At 44.2% G+C, this 23233-nt stretch overlaps 1 protein-coding gene across 11 annotated transcripts in view; it reads left to right on the top strand.

Moving 5' to 3' along the window:
* Window positions 1–23233, top strand: part of PAK3 (p21 (RAC1) activated kinase 3) — a 248120-nt gene that overhangs the window by 105385 nt on the left and 119502 nt on the right. For 8 of the 11 annotated variants that reach the window (XM_027608170.2, XM_027608169.2, XM_027608167.2 and 5 more), the window contains exons 1-2: window positions 21911–22143; window positions 23049–23114. The exons of 2 other annotated variants lie outside the window; for them this stretch is intronic. The gene's annotated coding sequence lies outside the window, so the exon portion shown is untranslated. Of the gene's footprint in view, window positions 1–21910; window positions 22144–23048; window positions 23115–23233 lie in introns of those variants that run through there. One more of the 11 variants, XM_027608161.2, reaches the window with a different exon arrangement.

Here is a 23233-nt window from a genome sequence, read left to right as displayed (position 1 = left end):
AAGCTGTTAAATTCCATTTGCCTTAGGATTTTTGTATTTATATCCACAAGTGATATTAGTCGATACTTTTTTTTTTTTTCCTTTCTAGTCCTGTCTGTCTGATTTGTGGGAGCAGTTCATCTTTTTCTGGACTACGGAGCCATTTCTATAAAATGGGTGTTGTCAGTGATTAAAGGCTTGGAAGGACCGGGGCACCTGGGTGGCTCAGTTGGTTAAGCATCTGCCTTTGACTCAGGTCATGATCTTGGGGTCCTGGGATCGAGCGCCGAGGCTGGCCGGTTGGTCAGCAGGGAGTCTGCTTCTCCCTCTCCCTCTCCTCCCACTTGTGTGCTTTCTCTCTCAAATAAATAAATGAAATCTTTTTTAAAAAGCCTTGGAAGGATAAAACTGCTTATCCTTTCAATCCATTCTATGTTCTTTGTCTATGATTTTCTACTTCTGATTGGGTAAATTTTAGTAATTTGTCTTTTCCTAGAAATTTTCCCATTGAAACATATTAGTTTAAAATGTTATGTAGTATTGTCTTATTTTTCTTTTTAGTATTGTCTTATTTTTAATATTGCCCTGGTACCTGGATTCATGCTCCTCTTTGGCTCCCTGGTGGTATTTATTTGTGCCTTCTGACTTTTTTCTTCTTAGTACTTATTGAATGAAAGTTTGACTTTTAAAAAGGTTCTGTTTTATAAATTTTTTTTTCTATTTTACCATTTTTTGATTTTATCTTCCACTTCTTCTGAAGTTGATAGCTTAGTTTATTTTTCATTTGGTTTTATTTTCTAATATGTGAATTTAAGGCCCTGTGTTTTTCTCTGTATATTACCTTGACTGCATCTGACAGACTTTGATTGCTCTCATCATCATTCAGTCCTAAAGCATTTATAATATCAATTTAAATTCCTCTTTTATTCAAGGGTTATTTAGAAGTGTGTTTGTTTTTAATTTATAGGTGTGCATTGTGTTGGGTCTATGTGATGGGAGTGGGCCGTTTGGTTATTTTTTTATTGCGGATTTTTAATTGCTTTTGGGTCCCGCGTGGCTGGTTTTTGAGTCTGTATTCTCAATCAATACAAACAGTAATTGTCTGTCCCAGTGTGTGTCTCTGCCCGTTTCCCAATCTGGAGGCAGTGCGATATTGGCTTTTTTATATTCAGTACCACCTAGGAGTGAGCGCTTGGGGATGTGAGAAATGAGACTGAATTTCAGCTCCAAAAAATCCGTTGATTCACTGAGAGAGGGGCAGGAAGAACCAAAGCTTTCTCTTCAGGGTCAGAGAGTAGGGTTTTGCCTTATGAGCCCTGTTTGCCAGGCAGAACACACTTGGCCATGTTAATTCAACTAATTCTGGTGGTTTGTAGCTACGCTGAAAAAAATCCTGGCTGGTTGGTTATGGGCACATCCCCATAGGTCATGTGGGATTGAGGAGGTAGAATCTTCAAAGCCCTGTCCTAAGAAATAAGCCATCTGTCCACGGAGGCTAGGACTCCTCATTAATTTTTATTCTACTCAACGTCACTGCCTTCTTGCTCTTCAAACCCATGGTGTCCACAGCAAAGGGGATAATTTGTATCTTTCTTGTAACCTATGGTATTTCTTTGCTTGCATTTATAACTCTTGTGCGGTTGTCTCGTCTCCTCACTTACCTTCTAAGCTTCTTGAGGGCAAGGACCACAACTAACCTGTCTCCACAGTAGTTCCTCACATACTTTGACAGAGCTCAGCAAAACACAGGTGTTAGTAAATGGGCGTTGGAAGAAGAAATGGGATGGGCCGATATAGGGCAGATATTCTTAGCAAAATCAAAGAAACCCCAAACACTATACATCTTTTTCCTGCTTAACAGTCTGGATGGGTGTTTCATCTCTTTCTGTACCTTATCTACAGGAACACAGTCTCATTGCCTTGCGACACAGGTCTGTATATCATCTCTTGGGACAGGAGCCTGCTTCAGGCTGCATGTGTGTTCTTTTCCTCCTCCCACTGCTACTGCCCATCCCCCACAGCTGCCTGATCCATACATCCTGAGAATGGTGGCTTTTAATTTGTTTTTCAGATGAATAGGGCCAATTCCTCCCCCACTAGACCCCAGCCACAGTGTTTTGTCTTCATTCCCGCATCCATTGTTTTTCATGTCCACGCTTCCTTGATGACCCTTAATTGGGCTCTTCTGTAGACCCAGTGCAACTGCCTCCCCCCGCCCCGTTCTGTATCATTAATGATAGTGCAAGATAAAATGCGACCTGACACTGCATTTTGCTCACCTCCCTGCCGGGTACCCCTACACTGTGCACTAGATTATCTATTAGCTCTTTCTCTTTTTTCTGATCAATTTTCTACTCATGCAAGCCATTACAAAATGACTTGGCATTCCATGAGGACCAGGTAACCCTGAAACAAAGGAACAAATTGGCTGAGCTGCCAGGGGAGTTGCACCCACCCAGAACTCCCAGAGCTGTTGTGATTGTGAAGCCCCTATCTTTTCGTTGCTGAATTTCATCACCTATGTGGACAAAGCAGGTTAGTCTTGAATTGGGTGTGCTTCTGAGGGAGGTGACCAGTACTCTGTGACTTCAAAATGGTTGTGATCACATGTCTAGGTCAGGGCGTACCTCCGCTGGAGACATCTTGCCTTTCTGAGGCTGAGCTACGTTCTTTCGCTGCAGAAAAGTCTTCACAATTTCGTCACTGCAGAGAAATCTTTGTAATGCAGGTTAAACTGGGGCGCAGGACAAGAACGTTCTAATCAAATGTTCGGGCTTTTGTGTACTTGGAGTCATCACTGTACCTCACAAATGGCTCTTTCAAATGAATCACAGAGCTTAGAGCCGGAACGGCCCCCGTGGCTATCTGATGGAGGGAACACATGGAGCTTCCTCCAGCTTGGATGCTAATATGATGCCCATTTTATAGCTGAGGCAATGAGGCCCACAGAAAATACCGGTCGGTAATCCCAGGAGCATCTGAAGACATTAGACATAACCCTGCCACAGTCTGCACTTTGCCTACTTTGTGATCTTCTGTCTTGGTCACTGCTTTGATCCAACGATGCTCTCCAAAGAGTCCGACCATGTTGTTACATGCTGGGCACCTAGTGGGGAAAATTTTCACTCCCAACTCACGTAATTGAGGGCAGATCTGACTCACTCTTGTTTGCCTGTAGAGAATCGTATCCTTTAACGCAGTGATACTCTCCCTCAGCCTCCTGAGCCGCATGTGGTTTGTTCACGTGCAGCTTGCCATTTGCCCAACCTTTTCATGTCTGTACTAGAATGTTCTTTCCGATGATGCTTCCTAGGGTGCATGTGGTTATCAGGTGCCTGTCATAGTTAATAAGTGATTGCATATCAGGCTCCAGAATCCACGTAAGTGGCCCAACCTAATGGGACAGCCCGTTGCATGTTATACCATTTAGCTGCATGTTAAACGTGTTTTAGGGAGTTCTCATACACACCATCGAGAAAACTAGTTCACTGAGGTCATGTTGGTCTTTGGAGATCAGTAGAACTGGATTCTAAGCCTGGTGACTCCCTAACTAGCTTCTAGTAATGCTTTACTATAGACTTTCTGTGCCTTAATTTCTTTATCTTTAATGGGATAATAATGGATAATAATAGTACCTGTCTCACAGGTTTGCTGTGAGGATTGAGATCTTCTACATCAAGAATTTCGCCCACACAAGGCCTGCCATGTTGTGACGACTTAATACAATGTTATTATTGTCACTACCATCGCCATCATCATCGTCCCCATCTCTAACTACACTTGAGGGGTGTCAAAAGATTATTCAGTAAAATGATACAAATTATGCAGCAGAATTTCTCATTCCTCATAGAGTCTCAAAAATAGTAACTCTGACGATTACGGTGATTAAGGTGCTGGGAGCATACCACAAAGCTGTCACATGGCTGGAGATGGCTTATTTGGTCATACGGGTAGTTTACCTCGGGCAAATAACACAATTCAAGAAATTTTTTTAAGGCACGTTCCCATGTCCCTGGCAGAGAGCAGAGTGGTAAAGGCCAGGGAATCCTTTAGAAGTGGATCCTGTTTCTGAGTTTTCCCCCTTAACCCTCTCTAAAAGCGGTACCCAAATGTACTCTCAGAAAATCATTTCTTTTGCGAGTAGAATCGTGACAAGTGATACGACGAAAGTGACTAATAGATACACAAATTTTGCAAGGCAGGATTTTGACATGTGCTCTGATTACTCGTTCTCAACCTTTCTTTGATTTCAGCATCCACCCACATACCCTACCTCCTACATAAACACCCAGCCAGACTTGTGTATTGGAAATCGCAAGGGGGTAAGTGTCAGAAAGACCTTGATTCTACTCCAGGCTGCACCACTTGCCAGTTCTGTGACCTTAGCCAGGTCTTTCAATGTCAGTTTCCTGGTCTATAAACTGGTATGGAAATAGTTTCCCAACCTCTTATCCAAACGATTCGGGGCCAGATAAGTTTCATAATTCAGTATTTTTTTTTTCATTTAAAAAATATTGCACAGTGCATAATGATACCTTCAGTGAAATTTGAAACAGAATCCATTAATCAATCACATCAATACTTCTGCCATGAGACCTATGGATATTTACATTGAGAGAACCTCACAGGGTTTGTCAGCATGTTTCAGTAGACAGGGGCGCCTAGGTGGCTCATTCGACTGGTTGATTGTCCAATTCTTGATCTTGGCTCAGGTCCTGATCTCGGCTCAGGTCCTGATCTCGGGGTCCTGGGATTGAGCCCCGTGTGGGGCTCCCCACTCAGCGGTGAGGCTGCTTGTCTCCCTCTCCTTCTGCCCCTCCCCCCACTCACATTTTCTGTCTCTCTCTCAGTCTCTCTCTTAAATAAATAAATAAATCTTAAAAAAATTAAGTTTCGGTAGACAACTTATAAAAACACTGGTTTTCAGAGCTTTCTGGACTCTACAACTTATTGATAATGGACTGAAGAATTGTGCCTGACCCCATGAGATTACTGTAAGGGTTACGTGACATACTGTCTGTGTTGCAGGGGTCCCGTGGACCCCAAATTGAGATTCAGACATAGCCAGGTATGTGAAGATCCCTAGATGTCTGTTTGCTGGAGATGATCCATGGAAAGGAAAAGGTGCTATGAGGAGGGCTGCGTCAGAAACCCAGGGCTCTGAGGGTGAGGAAGACAATCTGGTAGGACATGAAGGTGTTTGTTCTCCACGCACAGGAACCGAGTTGGGAAGTCTGAGCCAGTGTGGTGGGGGCTCTAGGTGGGGGTGGGGTGTTGCTGCAGGAAGAGGCTGAAGCTGCTCTTATTCCACGGGGGCCTGCCTCCCTGAGCCACAGGGTAGAAGCAATGTGGCTTCAGTGTACAAGGTGACAAGGTGTGGCAGAAAACAGAAAGGGGGCATTTCCAGTCTTCTGGGTAGACCCATGTGTGGCTTCAGCCAAAGCTTCCTGCAGGGAGAGCAGCACCATTCAGGCCCTTAGGGGATTTGCAGAGGGGCTGCCATGGATGGCCTTTCATTGGAAATAGAAGCTCCCCCAGGAAAGGGACCCTTGTCTGTCATGGTCCCCACCGGATCTCCTGCAACTGGGCAAGTGTCTGGCACATAGTCTATGCCTAGGAAACATTTGTTCAGTTAACGTGTTGGCAGTTGACATGCATGAGGAGAGCGGGAGTAGAAGAACAAATGAAAGCACTGTTCTTGAGGATTCTCAGAAATAACCGAGGAGATGTTACGGGGGACTGAGGCCCTCTGTTGAGCAGGTGGGGACACAAGTCAGTGACATGTGAGCTTGTAAAGTGCAGGCGATTTCACTTGTAGTCAAGGTCAGGTATGGCCTCGAGAAAACTTGAGACATACTATTTCACACAAGTTTTGAAGTGTTTTCTGGAGCGTTCTTAGATAGCTAGACACCAAGTGGCTACTGGAAAGTTTCTAAATATAAAGAAGACCTTCAAGGCAGGATGAGGGTGGAGGAGCAGGGGCTGTTTCTGGCAGCTTCTTTTTGGGAGTTAGCTACTCCATTAGCCCTTGTGCCTATTAGTTTGGAGGAAGGGAGAGCCAATAGTAATTGGTTGGGGGGAGAAAGGAAAAGAGAAAAGACTTTTTGTTGTTGTTCTCCACTGGACCAAGAGGAGACCAGTTTTGCTTGAGTTATTATACTTAAAGTGAATTCATTTGCTCCCATGTGCTGGCTAAACGTAGGGAAATGCAAGTTACACATATCTCGAATATACGGCATTTCTTGTGACATACGGTAGACATTGAGTAGTGATTTTTAAATGGATGATAATTCCTTCTAATCCCTCTCTGCCTCTGATCCCTGACCATGAGCTTCTTGAGGGCAGAGAATACAGCTTTCTCTGTGTTTCTTTGATGCCGAGCATGTTTCCTGATACATGATAGGTGTTAATAAAAAAAAAAAAAAAACAGATGAAGTTTGTCCACTGAATGAATGAGACACGTTGATAATTAGGACACGGATTGTAAATCAATGCCACAGAAATAATGAAAAGAAATTATCTTCTCTGGGGCGCCTGGGTGGCTCCGTCAGTTAAGTGTCCGACTCTTGATCTCAGCTCAGGTCTTGATCTCAGGGTCGTGAGTTCAAGCCCCGTGTTGGACTCCACGCTGGGCATGGAGCCTACCTAAGGAAAAAAAAAAAAGACAAATTATCTCCTCCCAAACTGGTTAAATCTAACATCAACACTCATAATTTGCTTAGCAAACAGTTCTTTGGTAGGAAACGCAAAGGATAATTTTATACTACCCTTGGGCTGGATTATCATGAAACTGAATTGGCTGGAAGCAAATGAATGGGGTTGTCCCATTTTTCTTGTCACGCCTTTTGACATTACTTTCCCATAAATCAGAATACAGCACCGAGAGGAAAATCGAGGCCTTTCCTTCATATGATTTGGTATATCATGGCTGCCGGCTTTAGTGGGCTCACATTTCCTAGGTAGTCCCTCACCTCATCCTGGTGGATGGCTCTTTTTATGAGGCCTTTGTGGCTTGCTGCTTGCCTAAATTAGTTTATATATTTGTCTGCCAGTGGACTTTTAAAAAGGCTCCACTCTTGTAGGCTTGGATCATTATTCGCTACATATCCTCTCTCGCTTGTTACGAGGCTCATTTTTGGTTTCTTTCTCTTTTCCCTGACTTATTCACATGAACCCTTTCTGTTCTCTCTGACCTCTTAAGTGGTGCCTTTCCTTCTTCCCCTGCCACCCTCAGTACAGTCTAAACATTTGAACTGATGAATTATCGTCTTGTTTGTGTCCTTCCTCCTTTTATTTTCATCGCAGCCAACTCTTGACCTCTTTGATCAGTGGCTGCACAAAAGACTTCATCTCTGAATTTTTCATTCTGGAAGGTGCAGCACTATGCTCTTGACAATGAGCGAGGGAGGGATTCCCCATCCAGGCAGTATCCACACAGTATCCACTTCGACCCTGTGCTTTCCCCACGATAGGCACCAGCTCTTTTTTTTTTTAACTTTACTTTTAATTTTTTTTTTTAATTTTTGCTTTTCAGTTGGAGAAGAATCGACATACAATATTGTATCCGTTTCAGGTGTAGGACGTAGTGATTCAGTATTATATCCATTATGAAATGGTCACTACAGTAAGTCTAGTTATCACCTATCACCATACAAAGCTGTTACAATATTATTGGCTGTGTTCCCCACGCTGTACATTACATCTCTGTGTTTTATTTATTTTCTAACTAGAAGATTGCACCTCTTAATCCCCTTCATCTATTTCGTCCATCCTCCCACACCCCTCACCTCTGGCAGCCATCAGTTTGTTCTCTGGATTGGAGTCTTTTTCTGTTTTGTATTCTTTGTTTCTTTATTTTGTTTTTTAGATTCCACATGTAAGTGAAATCACACAGTATTTGTGTTTCTCTGTCTGACTTACTTCACTTGGCATGATGCCCTCTAGGTCCGTCCATGTTGTCACAAAGGGCAGGATCTCATTCATTTTTAATAGCTGAGTAATATTCCTGTGTGTGTGTGTGTGTGTGTGTGTGTGTGTGTGTGTGTGTGTGTGTGTGTGTGTGTATCGTATCTTCTTTATCCATTCATCTATCAGTGACCATTTAGGTTGCTTCCATATCTTGACTGTTGTAAATAATGCTGCAATGAACATAGCCGCGCATATGTCTTTTTGAATTGGTGTTTTCATTTTCTTTGGATAAATACCTAGAAGTGGAATCGCCGGATCATATGGTAGTTCTATTTTTAATTTTTTTGAGGAACTTCCATACTGTTTTCCATAGAGGCTGCACCAATTTACATTCCCACCAACAGTTCACCAGCGCTTTGCCAATACTTGTTATTTCTTCTCTTTTTGATACGAGCCATTCTAACAGGTGTGAGGTGATATCTCATTTGTGGTTTTGATTTGCATTTCCCTGATGGTTAGTGATGTTGAGCTTCTTTTTGTGTGCCTGATGGCCATCTGGGTGTCTTCTTTGGAAAGATGTCTCTTTAGGTCCTCTGCCTATTTTTTTAAATTGGATTGTTTGGTGTTTTCAATATTGACTTGTGTGAATTCTTTATATATTTTAGATGCTAACCCCTTATCAGATGTAAGATTTGCAAACATCTTCTCCCATTCAGTAGGTTGCCTTTTTGTTTTGTTAATCGTTTCCTTCACTCTGCAAAAGCTTTTTAGTTTGATGTAGTCCCATTTGTTTATTTTTGCTTGTGTTCTCCTTGCCTGGAGGAGACCGATAAAAAAATATCACTAAGACCTATGTTAAAGAGCTTACTGCCCACATTCTCTTTTAGGACGTTTATAGTTTTGGGTCTTACCACTCTTTTCTGTATACAGCATGTCTTTCACTTGGTTCATAAATACTGCTCACCTCCTGATGCCTTACAGAGTGCTAGGTACTGGAGACAGAGCAGTGAACATGACCTTACCACCTAGCATTGAGCTTAATTATTTCATTGAAGGACATTCAATTCTTTTACCCATTACGTGGATAAAGGCAACTTCAAAATCATGTTTTATTATCTTTTTGATTGTGGACGTACCCAGCCTGATTAATCCCATGCTAAAAATTAATTCACATTTCTTGAGATAGAGCATTCAACAACCCTCCGGTGTGCTGGAGAACTGCCTGGCTGGTCCCTTCAAATTGTCCATGAAATATTCAGAAGGGGCCATGGGATACCACCTAATGTTTGTCCAATATTTCTTGCGCACACACTTCTATTGCTTCTTGGATTATCCATCTTTGTGAGCATCCAGAGGGCAGGAACTAGACCTGTTTGCCTTGACTGGTAGAGAAACTAGCTCAGAGCCATGTCGTTCCATTGCATATAAAATAATGGGTGCAAGAGGTTACCGATTTACTGGATTTAATTCATTTTCTTCTTCTTTACTTTCTTTTTTTTAAATTTTTTTATTTAAATTCAATTAGCCAACATATAGTACATCTTTAGTTTCAGATGTTTTGCTGTACTTTCTAAGAGAAGTAGTGACTGTTAAATGAAATGAAATGAAATAAAACTAATCACAGGCTATAAGTATTTAACCCCAGGGGCGGGGTGGCTTCTAAACATGGCTGCTTCTCTTCTGTGCCTTCTGCCTTCTGGATTTAAATATTCTCCCCTCAGCTCAAGCTATGGGTCAGATAGCATTTTCTCCTCCAGGTTGCTTCCTTGGGCCCTGCCTCCCATGCTATGATGTGGATGGATGGCATCCAATTGTTTTCTAGTTGAGCAGAGGAAATGGTAAGTCCTGGTGTCAAGCTTGACGATGGTTCACACCCAGGGTAGGTTCAAACTATGTTGTGCAGCAGCTCATTTATTATTTTTTTTAATTAATTAATTTATTTATTTGAGGAGGGGAGGGGCAGAGGGAGAGAGAAAGAGAGAATCCCCAAGCAAACTCCCCACTGAGAGCAAAGCCGAACTCAGGGCTCCATCCCAGGACCCTGAGATCATGACCTGAGCCAAAACCAAAAGTCGGCCTCTTAACTGATGGAGCCACCCCAGGCGCCCCTGGCAGCTGAGTTATTGAGCTTCTAAGTCTTTCTAAAATTTATTTGTCTTTCTGATTCAGAACGTTGAAATGGTCTCTTCGCTAACTCAGGGGGATGTGGGAGGTTTTGTTTTGGCTTTTGCGCCTTTCTTTTTTGTGTGTTTTGGCATAGTAAATTATTTGAAAAACTACTACTCCTTTCTCTAGGGCATTTGCATATGACCCATTGGGTAAATGTCCTGGTTCGTTTCTCAGGGCCAGTGTAGAAATATCTTTGGGTTCACAGTTCATCCAGAAGGGGCCAGAGAGAATCTTTCTAGAGGAAAACGTATTTGATTATTATTAGTAGTAGTACTGGTGGTCATAGTACAAGCAGGTTTTCCAAAAGTTGCAGAAAGCTTCCAACTTATCTTCAAGTGCTGAATTACTTTTAAATGCCATTTTTAAAACAAGAGAGTGTGATTGTTTAAAAATGAAAAACAAAGCAGTGCATTGTAGCCAAACAAAATCCCCAGACCAGAAAATGGTTTTTCAATTTAGTCAGTCTGTTTTAATCCAGGTTATCCCCAAACTAGGTTAAAGTAGCCATGACATTGCTCCCCAACTCCCTGTCACCCCCAGCCTTCTAAAGCAATATGCATAAAATGCAAGGCAGCCAAGAAAGATGCTCCAAGCCAGGGACTGGTCTTGACTCCTAACGTGGTCCAATTGCAATTAACCAAAGTTGAGCATCAACAGTACTATAAGGCATTTTACATTCCTTTTTAAAGAAAAGCCCTGTTTTTTTTGTCTTAAGCTTCTTGGAGTTCATGAAAAGTCTTGCTTACGTGTCTTTGAATGCATAATTGTGTCATGGATCATTGTCTTAAACTGTAGAGAGAAGACTCAGATGTCAGTGTGTGTGCGCATGTGTGTATGGGGGTGCTTAAAAGTGGAATATAATAAAAAATATAAATGTATTTTATACAGGATGCTGTTTTTGAGATTCTGGATCATTTAGATCTTCCTAAAAATCTAAGGAATTGAAGGCTGTGGAGTATAACCAGAATAGGAAACTTTCACCATCGACCCCCTCCACCAGAGAAATACAAATTCCACCCCTGGTGGGGGGATAGTGATCAATCCTCAGCTCCTCACGCCCCCAATAGTTTAGCTTTGATAAATGTCTGAAAATTTCAACTGGAGTGTAGAGAGAATGACGCTCTTTCTACCTCTCTCTGTTAAGAACAGAATTGGGGGGGGGCGCTTGCTTTAAATTACAGAAAAGTTGGGATGAGCGTTCTTTCTGGCCTGACGTGGGTGGCAAAAACTAAAAAGGGTCAATGATGATCCCAAAGATTCGTGGGAATGTACACCTCCCTCCCATTTACAGAGATGTCCCACATCTTTCAAGAGAGCCAGCAAATTACCATGGAAATCTGCCCCCAACAGGCAGTGCTCAAGTAGGAGTCAGAGACTTCCTGAGCAGGGGTTTGTGGGGAGCCGGCACCATACTGAACATGGTTAAGCCTCGCTAATTCCCTGAATGGGGGAAAGGCCAATCTTGATTTGTAAGAAGCTTGAATTTAAAAATATGTTTAAAGAAATGCTATGTTATTATTTCCAAAAACCTGCAGTCAAACTGCTGGCTGGGGTCTGCGCTCTGAGCCGCTGAGACTCTTGAGGCCTTGAACAAACAGATAAGGACTGTAATTAGCATATTGGTCATTTGAATGCAAAGAGCTGTTTGAGTGGCGCTTAAAATTGCACGTTAGCACACTCCCCTAGCAGGCTGTCACTTTCATATGTTTATAGCATTAATTTGCCTAGCAACCTGCCCCCTTTCCTTTTTGGCAGTAAATTTTACCCTAGCATGTCAGAATCTGTTCAGTTTTCCTTATTAACAGGTGGAATGAATAAGGGCGGGGGGGGCGAGGGAGGGACGTGAACTCCTCATAAAACTCAATATGACCATATTTTAAACTTCTATTTAACTAGAAGTTAACTTTTAAACTCATCAGTGAATTCATTTTTATTATTTACTGAGGAGGGGATGTATTCGCTAGGATGATTCAAAAGGGGAAGAAGGGTGGGGTGGCTCAGTCAGTTGGGCGGTCAGCTCTTGGTTTTGGCTCAGGTCATGATCTTAGGGTCCTGGGATCGAGCCCTGCGGGCGGGCTCCGTGCTCAGCGGGGAGACTGCTTGAGGCTTCTCTCTCTCCCTCTCCCCCTCCCCCTCCACCCCTCCAGCGCTCTCTCTCTCTCTCTCTCTCTCAAGTAAATAAATAAAATCTTTAAAAAGAGGAAGACGGGCAAGCTGTTTTGAATATTCCATCCCCATAAGTGACCTGATCAAGTGAACACCAGGGAACATTGAATATAACGAGTTCCTGGATTATAACAAAATAAGGATTGATTATGAGGCTCAACAGGTGCTTAATTATATGGAACAAAAGCACATTGAGATCCGCATCTATTAAACAGGTCTATGATGGTCAGCCAATCCTGCATGCACATATTAACTGTTCTCAAATTCACACTTGAGACCACTTAATCTGAAGTGTGACTGAGTTATGTTTGGAAAGGGGGGAAAAAGGAGAGAGATGAATACAGCTGCAGCTTTACCCAAATACCCAATGTCTTCATCATTTTGCTATGCGCATGGAAGAAAAAGGCTATGTTCTTGTACAAGTTGAACAAACCATATGGACCATGGGGTGGGGATTGCAGGAAAAAGCCAGGTGAAGCCTCAGTTTCCCGATTCTACTTCACACAAACCTGAGGAGGAAAAGATAATCTTTAAGTAATGAAATTCCTAACCCGGTGGTTCCCATATTTTCCTGCACATTACAATCTTGAGAAGATTAGAACCTGAGGAGATGTTTTTTTAAGATTTATTTATTTATTTATTTATTTATTTATTTATTTATTTATTTATTTTGAGTGGGGCTGGGCAGAGGGAGAGGGAGAAAGAATCTCCAGCAGATTCCCCACTGACTGTGGAGCCCAATGCGGGACTCAATCTCAGAACCCTGAGATCATGACCTGAGCCGAAATCAAGAGCCGGATGCTTAACCGACTGGGCCAACCAGGCGCCCCAACCCAAGGACATTTTTTAACTATGATGCCCAGATTCATGCCATACAATGAAATTGGGATGTCTGGGGGCGGGGGCGTGTCAAATGCATTTTATAAAGATCACAAGGTGATTTGCAAGTATAGCAAATTGGGAACACCACTGCCTTAAGGCTTTCCTGCTTCACATGCGTTCAACTTAATCTTCCCAATTACCCTAAGAAGGAGGTGCTATTAGATCCCCATTTCACAGATGAGAAAACTGAGGTTCAGAGAGGTTAAACAAGTTGCCCAAGTTCCAAAAGCTGTTTAAATAGCGACTCTGGGATTTGAATACCAGCAGTTTAATTTCAGAGTCTGCATGTTGAACTTCCATGCAGTACTCTCTCTTGAGGCTTTTGTCCCTGTATCTGGCACCATTCCAACAAATCCGATATGTTAATCCTACATCAAGTCAGTGAAAATTTATTCAGCACCTACTATGTAAATCAGTTGTAGACACACTGTGTGATTCTCCATAGATTTAAGGAAACATGGCTAATCCCGGATAATTCAAGGGGCCTTCCAGATATCTATAGGTTGGTTGTCAATTATGTCAAAGCTTAACCAGCCAAAGATCACCAGAGAGAAAACTGTAGTCGGACAGAGTCAAATTTATTTATTTATTCATTTATTCATTAAAGATTTTATTTATTTATTTGACAGAGAGAGACACAGCGAGAGAGGGAACACAAGCAGGGCGAGTGGGAGAGGGAGAAGCCGGCTTCCTGCCGAGCAGGGAGCCTGATGCGGGGCTCGATCCCAGGACCCCAGGATCATGACCTGAGCTGAAAGCAGATGCTTAACGACTGAGCCACCCAGGCGCCCCTGGAGTCAAATTTAGTGACCTGATGCATTGAGGAAGTGCATTCCAGAGGAACCATAGGATGCTGCTCTTGAAAAAGAGGGAGGAGGGAACGTCTTTTGTAACATATGAGTTCCCACTGAAGGATTCTGAGGATCGTCTAAAGAAGCAGGGATGAGTTCGGGATTGATGGTAGTTCCTGAGGTGGGATCGGGAGAAGGGGGTATTGACTAGGAATCGGGGACTATCATGAGGCAGTGGGTGGCTGGCAATCGGGTATCCCCAGGGATACATGAAAAAGCAAAGCCGGTCTAGGGCATCCCTGGGAAGAGAGCAATTGGCACTCAACGGAGGTGGGGGTCGTCCTAACATTTTGCATCTGCTGTGTGACCTTGGGAGAAGCCATGTTTTCTGCTCACTTTGCAGCTGGCTTTGTCAGTCTGCTCCCTCAGCCTGATTAATCACAGTCCGAGCTGATTTTTTCTCATTCAGTCCCGGGCCAGTTTTGACTCTTTCAGGTTTTGGCCTTTTTCAGCAGGGATGGGCATAAGAGAAAAAAAAAAAAGTTGGTGCTCAGGTCAACTATTAATAGTTTTGCACCTTTTCAGCTCTGTTGGTAAATTCTTTAATGGAAGAGTGTACATAGAACTGGTAGATTCTGAATAAAAGCCTATAGTTCAGTTAGTGTCTTACAACAATGTCAATTTCCAGGGTTTTGACAATGTACTGTGGCTGTGTAAAATAAGTAATACAGTATATCAAAATATTGGGGGAAATTGGAGAAAGATAACTAGGGATTCTCCGTACTATTTCAGCAGCTTCTTGTGAGCCTGGAACTATTTTTGAAGAAAAAAAAAACAACAAAGAACATGTTCAGTGTGAGAACAGGTTTGTGTTGATGATCTAAATACGACTTTTTTTAAAAGCAGTCTGACTTTACCTCTGCTCTTCCCTGAGTAATCCAAATTTGGTTGCACCAATGTCCTATTATGTATCGCTGGATTTAAATCCGCTGGATTTGACTACAGCAGCCAGTCGTGCTATCAGTCAATATCCATGTCTACCAGGTACCGATCCCTGAGGGTTTATTAAGTTGGGACCAGTTTGCGCATCCACAAGACGCCCTTTGAATAAAGTGTGGAAAATACGTGTTAATATCACCAGGTAGGTTGCCCATATGAGTGAAATCATACAGTATTTGTCTCTCTCTGGCTGACTTATTTCACTTAGCATTATACCCTCTAGGTCCATCCATGTTGTTGCGAATGACAAGATTTCTTTCTTTTTTGTGGTTTAGTAATATTCCATTGCATTCATAGGTATATATATCATATCTTCTTTATCCGTTGCTCTATGGATGGACACTTGGGCTACTCCCTTATCTTGGCTATTGTAAATAATGCTGCGATAAACATATAGACTTGTTGAATCATTACACTGTACACGGGGAACGAATATAACAGTGTATGTTAATTACACTTGAATTAAAAAATTCACCAGGTAGGGAAAGGAGGGAGAAAGCTGTGCTAGGCAAAGGGAAGAGCAGGAAGAAAGGCAGAGAAATACATAAGTCAAGGTATATCAGGGAGACAATAGTTTGACGGGGCTGATGGTTGGGGTATATGCGAGGACTGGTGGAAGAACAACCTGGAAAGATGGGATGGAGCTGGAATGTGACAGTCTGGGTGTGATTTTCCTCTCTGTGAAACTAAGGACTTGGGACTTCTCTTGTAGTACTTCCTATATCGGCCTTGTGTCCTGGTCACTTGGATATGTATCTTTTCTCCCCAACCAGATTCCAAGTTTCTTAAGGAGGTGGTCCAAGTTTGGTTCATCTGTATAGCATCTGTAGCATCTAGCTGTGTGTTTTGCACCTGGTAGGTACTAATAAAATTGTCCTAAGAAGGAATACCGTATCACAAAGATGTAATTGACTGTCCCTCTCAATGACATCTGGAGCCCCGAGATAACGTTGGGTGAGGTGTCTGCCCGCGGGACAGTGAAGGTAGCCCACAGAAAAGCACACAACCCATCCCCCTCAGGCTCTTTTTGTGTCTGGTTTTGATGACCGGGTATGGTGATGCCCTGTCATCTTTGACACATGCCCCCCATTGCTCCTGGACCGTGCCAGGATGGCATCCTTTGAAAAGAGGTAATGTGCCTGCCCTAATCGATTTAGCATTCCACTCACACTTTCTTCGGTTTAGCTTTGCTGGGAGGCTGCAGAGATGCCTTACCTCTCCACCACCTGTTCTTCAGTTTTCTGAATTATAGCGAATACAGTGGCTCCGACAGGACCTAGAGATGGTAGGTAAGGAACACTTCAAGAAGATTTTCTCCAGGACTTGGCTGACATACGTTATCAAAGGGGATCTCCACCATGCCCCTTGGTGATTTTTTTCCCTCTTTCACCTCCTGAAAGAAATGTTGCATTGCTTACCACTTCGGATGGCCGGGTGTGGGGACGGGGGCACTTCTGTTCCTGACAACCTCATTATGTGGTTATCAGGAACAGACACTGCCCAGGTTGTCACGACAACCAGCAATGATTCAAAGCTTCTGTGAAAGGTCTGTATCTCTGGCAAATAATCAGCCTTTAGCACTCAGCAGATGCTGAACTGAGAAGCCAATCACAGGTGAGCTGGGAAAGCATGACATCATAGTCCAGCCGGTCCAAAAAATTAAGATTTGATTTTCTATTTCTCCCCTTGGTTTTGTCCCCTAGATTTTGTCCTCCACTTTCTCCTTCTCTCTCTTTTTTTTCCCCTAGTGAAACGGGGAGAGCAAGGAAACCAACTTTCTAAATTCACTTTACTCTGCAGTTTGACTTAGGCTCAGGCAGTGTGCAGTGATCGGAGCGTGTGGGGGAAAGAATGTATAATGTGATCCACTTAGGAGCAAAATCAAACAGAGCATCAGCTCAGTTAAATAATGTGGTTTGTTATGTAGGACCATGGTGGAAGTGGGGCTAATTAAAACCAAGTCAGAGGAGAGGAACTTCCTAATTCTTATATTAATTCATCCAGAGCCACCTGCATTTAATTGTCTTCTGCTTTTCCTTTGCTAACTCCCTGGTGGGAGGGAGGAGGGCAGAGGCTGCGAGCTCCTGAAAGCTTGTAGGTTCTACAGGGCAGGTCCCTAACCGGTGCTAATTACAGTGAAGGAAGGTGAGGAGAGACGCATTTCCCCCCCCCCCCACCCCGCCCCATTCCCAAGGTCCCGCAGTACAGGGAGCGTATGTAAACGGAGACTCATCAAGTCTATCAAGGAGGTGTGTAGCTCTGAAATTTGTTAAATCCACTGTTGTTCCATTAGCTGTTTGCCTCCTTACAAGAGTCGAGGGAGATAGCAGGTCAAGTTTCAGAGGAGAAAGCTAAAGCCCAGGGAAATCTGAGTCTCATTCAGGGTTTCCTGACCAGAAGCTGGACTGGAATCTGGGTCTCCCCCTTCCCCGGCCAGAACTCTGAAGCCCGGAGAGGACAGTGATTTTCTAGCCATGGGCTTCCCTCTTCCCTCAGCCTCTGGTTTTTAAGGGAGCTAGGATGAGCCTTTTGGCACTTCTGAGGCGCCTTGCTTTTTGCCTAGCAGGCTCCCCACCACGTTGCCTGCTACAGGAAAGCTGGAGCCCCTAATGAGTGGGAGTTGGGGGCAGGAAGGAAGGGGCACAGTCGGATCTGACTGCAGCGATGGCCACAAGGTGCAGTGAGCAGACCCCAATGAAGGAGGAGCGGGCACAGTGCTCTCCGCTAACAAACCAAACTGCCTTTTGCACTAGCTGCCCAGCTGGGTTCTTTTGTATTCAGAGCAGGAGGGGGAGTTTTTTGTTTTTGTGTTTGTTTTATTTTAAGTGCAGCTGCTTTAGCAAAAGCTGTGAAGACTGAGAGCCACAAAGACGCAGAGTCCACCACGGGGAATGATTTCTGGCTGCAGGATTGAGGCAGGGGTGGGAAGGGAGCTCCGATATCCAGGCGGCTTTCGCCCAATGGGTTGTACATGTCCGCCTTCCGTGCCTGCCCAGGAATGGCTCGGCTCAGTCTGGCCTCGCATTCCGACCCCTTTCAGGAGAGCAGTTTTTTCATTCTGTTTGTTTTGTTTTATTTCTGTCTTCATCCCAGAGAAAGCTATGTTTTCACTTTGTAAGGGTTCTTACATGTTCGGTATGTTTATTACAAAAACATGTACAGACAATGAGGAAGTATATACAGAAAACAGTTGATGACCTCCACCATATACACATACCCACATGTCTTCCTTCTCACCTTTTTAATTTCCAGAGTTACCCTATTAGCAGTTTGGTGTGTATGATTCCAGCTGAAAGACACACACAAACACAAACACGCATGCACACATTTTTTAACAAGAATAAAATAATAGTACACGTGCTGTTCTGCATCTTTTTTCACTCAAGAATGTGTCAAGACGTTTTTCTATTTCAATACATAAGCATCCACTTGATTCTTTTTAGCTGGTGTCTAATATTCTTTTTTAAAGATTTTATTTACTTGAGAGAGAGGGAGAGAGCACAGAGGGAGAGGGAGAAACAGACTCCCTGCTGAGCATGGAGCCCGATGTGGGGCCCGATCCCAGGACCCCGAAATCATGACCTGAGCCAAAGGCAGATGCTTAACTGACTGAGCCACTCAGGCGCCCCTGGTGTCTAATATTCTAAAATCTGCATCTACCGTATCTTATTTACCAGTTCCCTTATCGAGGGACATTTAGGTTGGCCTTTATATGATGAGTGTTTCTTTCTTATGTAAGATTCAACAGCAAACACACTCGAACATATGTCGGCGTGTTTTTATGAGTGTATCCATAATCAAATTCCTTGAGTTGAAATTGCTTGGTCAAGTGGCACACGCACTTCAAATTTCCTAGGTATTGCCAGTTTGCCCTCCAAAAAGGCTCTGCCATCTTACACTTCCATCCGTGGTACATGAGAGTGAGCAATGCTTTTTTTTCTCTGGGATTTGACTGGAAGGCTTTGAAGATAGTTGTAGTTTACTTCTGTTGCTCTAAGCCCCATCCCAGAGCCTGTCACTTCTCGGGTGACTCTAGGGGCTGGTAGGGTTGGTGAGAGCCAAAGGAGCAATACAACAAACACAAAACAAGAAAGAACAACACAGCTGAGAGTAGGAGAGCTGGCTTCTAGGATCTCTCTGAGGCATTGGACAGGCTACTTTAAATCCCTGGGTGTCCATTTGCTCATCTATCGAATGCAGTTTGTACTTGCCACAATACACTGTTGTGGTTGTTGTGAGGATCAAACGGGGAGGTACGAAAGTGGTTTGTAACCCGAGAAGCAGGATACACATGCCAACTGGTTATTCCAGTAGTGTGGTTATTATATCCTTAAATCAATGGGCTTGGAGAAGGAAACAGGGGGAAGTGGGAGTTGAGTGGGAAAAATTACACAGATGAAATCTTTAAGACATTCTCAGCTTCCCTGAAAGTTCCCATGCCGTCGTCCTATATTCTTGGAGAACGAACCGCGTTGGCAGTAAAGACTGCTTTATGGTATCAAGAAGAATTGGGGCGCCTGGGGGGCTCAGGTGGTTAAGCGTCTGACTCTGGGTTTTGGCTCACGTCTTGATCTCATGGTTCATGATCTCATGGGTCCTGAGATCGAGCCCCCCAGTCCAGCTCTGTGCTCAGCGGGGAGTCTGCTTGAAGATTCTCTCCCTCTGTCCCTTACCCCATTCACGAGGGCAGGCACACCCCCCCCAAATAAATAAATAATTCTTTAAAAAAAAAAAAGGAAGAATATAGGTTATTGCCCTTTCATGGGAACACCGAAGTCTTCTGTGCTGGGCCTGGCTCCTAAGTCCAGTCCTCTTTCTATGACAACCCTATGCTTTAATTTGTCAGGCACCTAATAGGATTTTGGCCCCGTGCTACTTTCTATAATCTCCAGTGAGAGAAGAAATACACACATGAATTGCTTAAATAACCGTGTGCGGTGACTGCATAAATAGCTCTGAGTTATAGCTGAGGTATATGGGAGGATTAGAGTGAAATCAAATACCTTTTAATTACAATTTAAATCAGTAGCCCAGAAGAACAAGTTAAATCATTAGCCAGAAAAAAAATCCAGTTTTATCTATTTCTTAAAAAATAAGAATGTTCTTATTCTTTAAAATAACCCAAATAAGTGCATTTTACAAATCAGAGATGTAACATTAAGTAAATGTTCATTCATTTAGATCAGTGATTTTTAGATTACTTTTACCATGATGTAAAAACAAAAAATCAATGTGATGGGCTACTTTCTTTAACCCCAAAGTTAATTAAAAAGATATCTGTGAAATAATTGAAAGCAGAACCCTCGTGATTTCAACCTATTAATCAGAGATTTGAGGAGGAGGGTGAGGGGTGTTTTTACATTAGGAAGACAACCACCAAGCACACACACAAAAAGCTATTTAAAAATGCCTGATTTAAAAAAAAAAAAACACCAATCTAGTATACTCTTTTTGTTCCAAGCAAATACATATTTTAACAAAACCAATAATACCATGTATCATATTAGAAAAAGCATGGGCCTTGGACTTAGATCTAGATACAAATTCCAGCTCTGCGACTTCCTACAGTGTTCACGTAATAGTCATGTAGGCATAAATATATTTTTAATTAAGGAAAATAAAAAGTAAAATGCAAAGTGATCCTTTAAAAAATCTGGAGTATGTAGTTTACTAGTCTTTGCCTCCCTCTTTCCTGCCTTATCCTAGATTAGAAGGGTCTTCGTTGTTCTTTTTTCAACTTCCAGCATGATCGTAATTTTAAATGAATTAGTCCAAAGAGGTATTCCATTCTCTCACCTTCCCCAGATGTTGTCTCTGTGAATCTAGAGGCCTGTTGTGTGACTTTTCCTAAAAGGAACTTGGCAAATATATATTAGTTCACTCTCTGTCGTGAAACTTGTTTTGCTAGCATTATGGAGAGATGATGGCTGGACGTTATGGGGTGTCGAGAAAATTGGAGAAAAGTGTACTGTGGAGGGTCATAACCCATTTTGATCATTGAAGTATGGCAGGATATATTTCTCTTCATAAAAATAAGTTTGAAAGTGGAGAGGGAAAATCATCCATAAACTTTTATCTGACTGTGGTAATTTTATGTTCTCTTCGGATCATTTCTGTGGGTGTATTTTACATCATTATAATTCAAAGGTCCTTAGTATTTTGCATTCTTTGTCACTTTTGATGACAGCTTACTGTCTCCTTCCTGGGATTTACCATAATTTATATAATCTAGCCAAATCCTGGGGAGTATGGATTTTGGAGTAGCTTTCAGAGTTACATTTTAAGCTTTGCACACGGGCAAAAATTTGAACTTTTTCTTAGAGACGAGAGGCCAGGGAAGGTTCTAGGGAGAGCCACATTTTAATGAAATTAAATGTATGTATATATCTATGTATCTAAACTACTTCAAGTAGTTTGTTTGTTTATTTATTTATTTAGTATAACGCTCCGTGTTTTGAAGTGTGTGTTTCACGGGCAGAAAGAGTTTCCCTACCTAGATTGTCATCTCTGAATGCCACTGTCATATCTGCCAGAGTCTACTGTGTAGTCCAGAGACTCCATCAGCGTAACCTGTTGGCCTGACAGGTGGTGTCCCAAATCCAAACCATTTTCCCCAGTAAAGAGTGCCCGTGTAGCTGGACGGATTCCCTCCACTGGAAATTTATCCGGAATTCCAGTCTTCCCGGGGTTGGGGGGGCGGTTAAGGAAGATCCATGAAATGCCCCCGCCCCTTCCTACTGTCAGGTGCGCCTCTCTCTTGACGGCCCCACCTCTGTCTAGACAACCCCGACAGTGTAGAAGTTTCCATCTCCTTTTCCTTTCCCTCTCTCTGTTCCCTCCCCTTCAGTTTTTTCCCCCCCTTCCCGGGCGCTTCCTGCCTGGAAACAAAAGATTGGTCCCCAGCAGCCCACTCAGGGCGATTTTAGTTTTCTGCTCACTCTCTGATTGGCCCGCGTGCGGCGCAGAGCCCGGGTGACGTCATAGCAGACAAGAGCTAGGGAGCGGTTGCCGAGCCGGGCTCTGCCGCGGGCGGGCAGCTGTCGGCCGCGCACCGTCTGGGGGCTTGCGCGGGGGGCTGCAGCTTTCCCCGGCCCGGAGCAGGTGTGCGGGGCCGGGAGGAGAGCCGGGGGGAGCGGGCCGGGCCCGGGGCTGCGGCTGCGGCTGCGCCCCCCCCCCCCCCAGCCCCGCCAGCCCGAGCGCTCGGAGGTAGAAAGGAAAGGTCTGGACAGGGTGGCTGGACCAGTGGCAGGTAAATCCCGCGACTCACGGCGCCTGGCTTGCTCGGGGGAGGGTGTGGCGCTGCTGGGCGGATTTTCTGCCTTTCCGGGGGGGGTCCCCCTCCTGCTCTTGCGGCGCCCCAGCCTCGGGTCCCCTCCGTGGCGCCCCCGGAGCCGCCAGACCCGGCGCTCAGTTCGCCCGATCGCGCTGGGCGGACGCGGACGAGTGGGTGTGTCAGGGCCACTCTCGGAGGGCCTGGACCCCGGCGCCGGGGCAAGCCCTAGACTCGCCGACTCGGGCCTGGGCCACTGGAGGCCAAAGCCGCCCCCAAAGCAACGTCAGTCTGTTAGTCTTACACCATCTTCCCGCCCCCTCCCCCAGCCACGGAAGCGACGGCAGCCCCCACCCCCCCCCAAAAAAAACCCACCAGGGAGAGGAGGTGTGGCCGCGGCCGGGGCAAGGCCGGGGGAGGGGGAAAAGCCCAACCTGAGCAAACATAAAAAGTGACGATTTTCTTCTACGGGGCACCCTTTCTTTTATTTTTCTTTACCTTCCTCCCTTTTTTTGGTCTGGGGAGGGTAATGACAGGACGACTCATTTCTTGTCACGTGGAGATTGGAATGATGCAGTACTATCTCTAAAAAGCCTGGGGTCCCTCAGTTGGCCTTTGTCTTTGTCGAGGGGGGCAAGGGTCATTAGGGGTCATTAGGTCCATGCCCCCCCCACCCTGTCCTCGTCACGCAGGGGGCCTTGCCCTCAGTTTGTGAACTGGCTCTGGAGAGACGACTGCCACACTTCGGGGAGGTTTGAACATTTTAGAATCTTGCTCTCACAGGCTTTCCTTCCCTAGGTGGTGGTTTAGGGACGGGGTGGGAGGGCGGTGCCCGGAGGGAGGGAGCCAGAGGCCCCACTTGATTTTTTGGTCCCACCTTCCAGAATCCAGTGGCAGACTCTGGACTTGAGGGTTCTAGGCTGTGGTCTGTAGAAGCAAAGGACAGAAGGGTGAGTGGCTTGGCTTTGGGAAGCATGAAGGGGGTGGTTGCAGTGTTATTTTTTTTTTAATGGCTTTCAGCAGGGAAGCCCTTAGCCATGTTAGTCTTGCTCCCCCCATGGTTTTGCAG

This window comes from Zalophus californianus, chromosome X (assembly GCF_009762305.2).
Source record: "Zalophus californianus isolate mZalCal1 chromosome X, mZalCal1.pri.v2, whole genome shotgun sequence".
Taxonomy (NCBI): Eukaryota; Metazoa; Chordata; class Mammalia; order Carnivora; family Otariidae; genus Zalophus; species Zalophus californianus.
The sequence above is the reverse complement of the archived record's forward strand: the minus strand, read 5'-3'. Positions and strand labels throughout refer to the sequence as shown.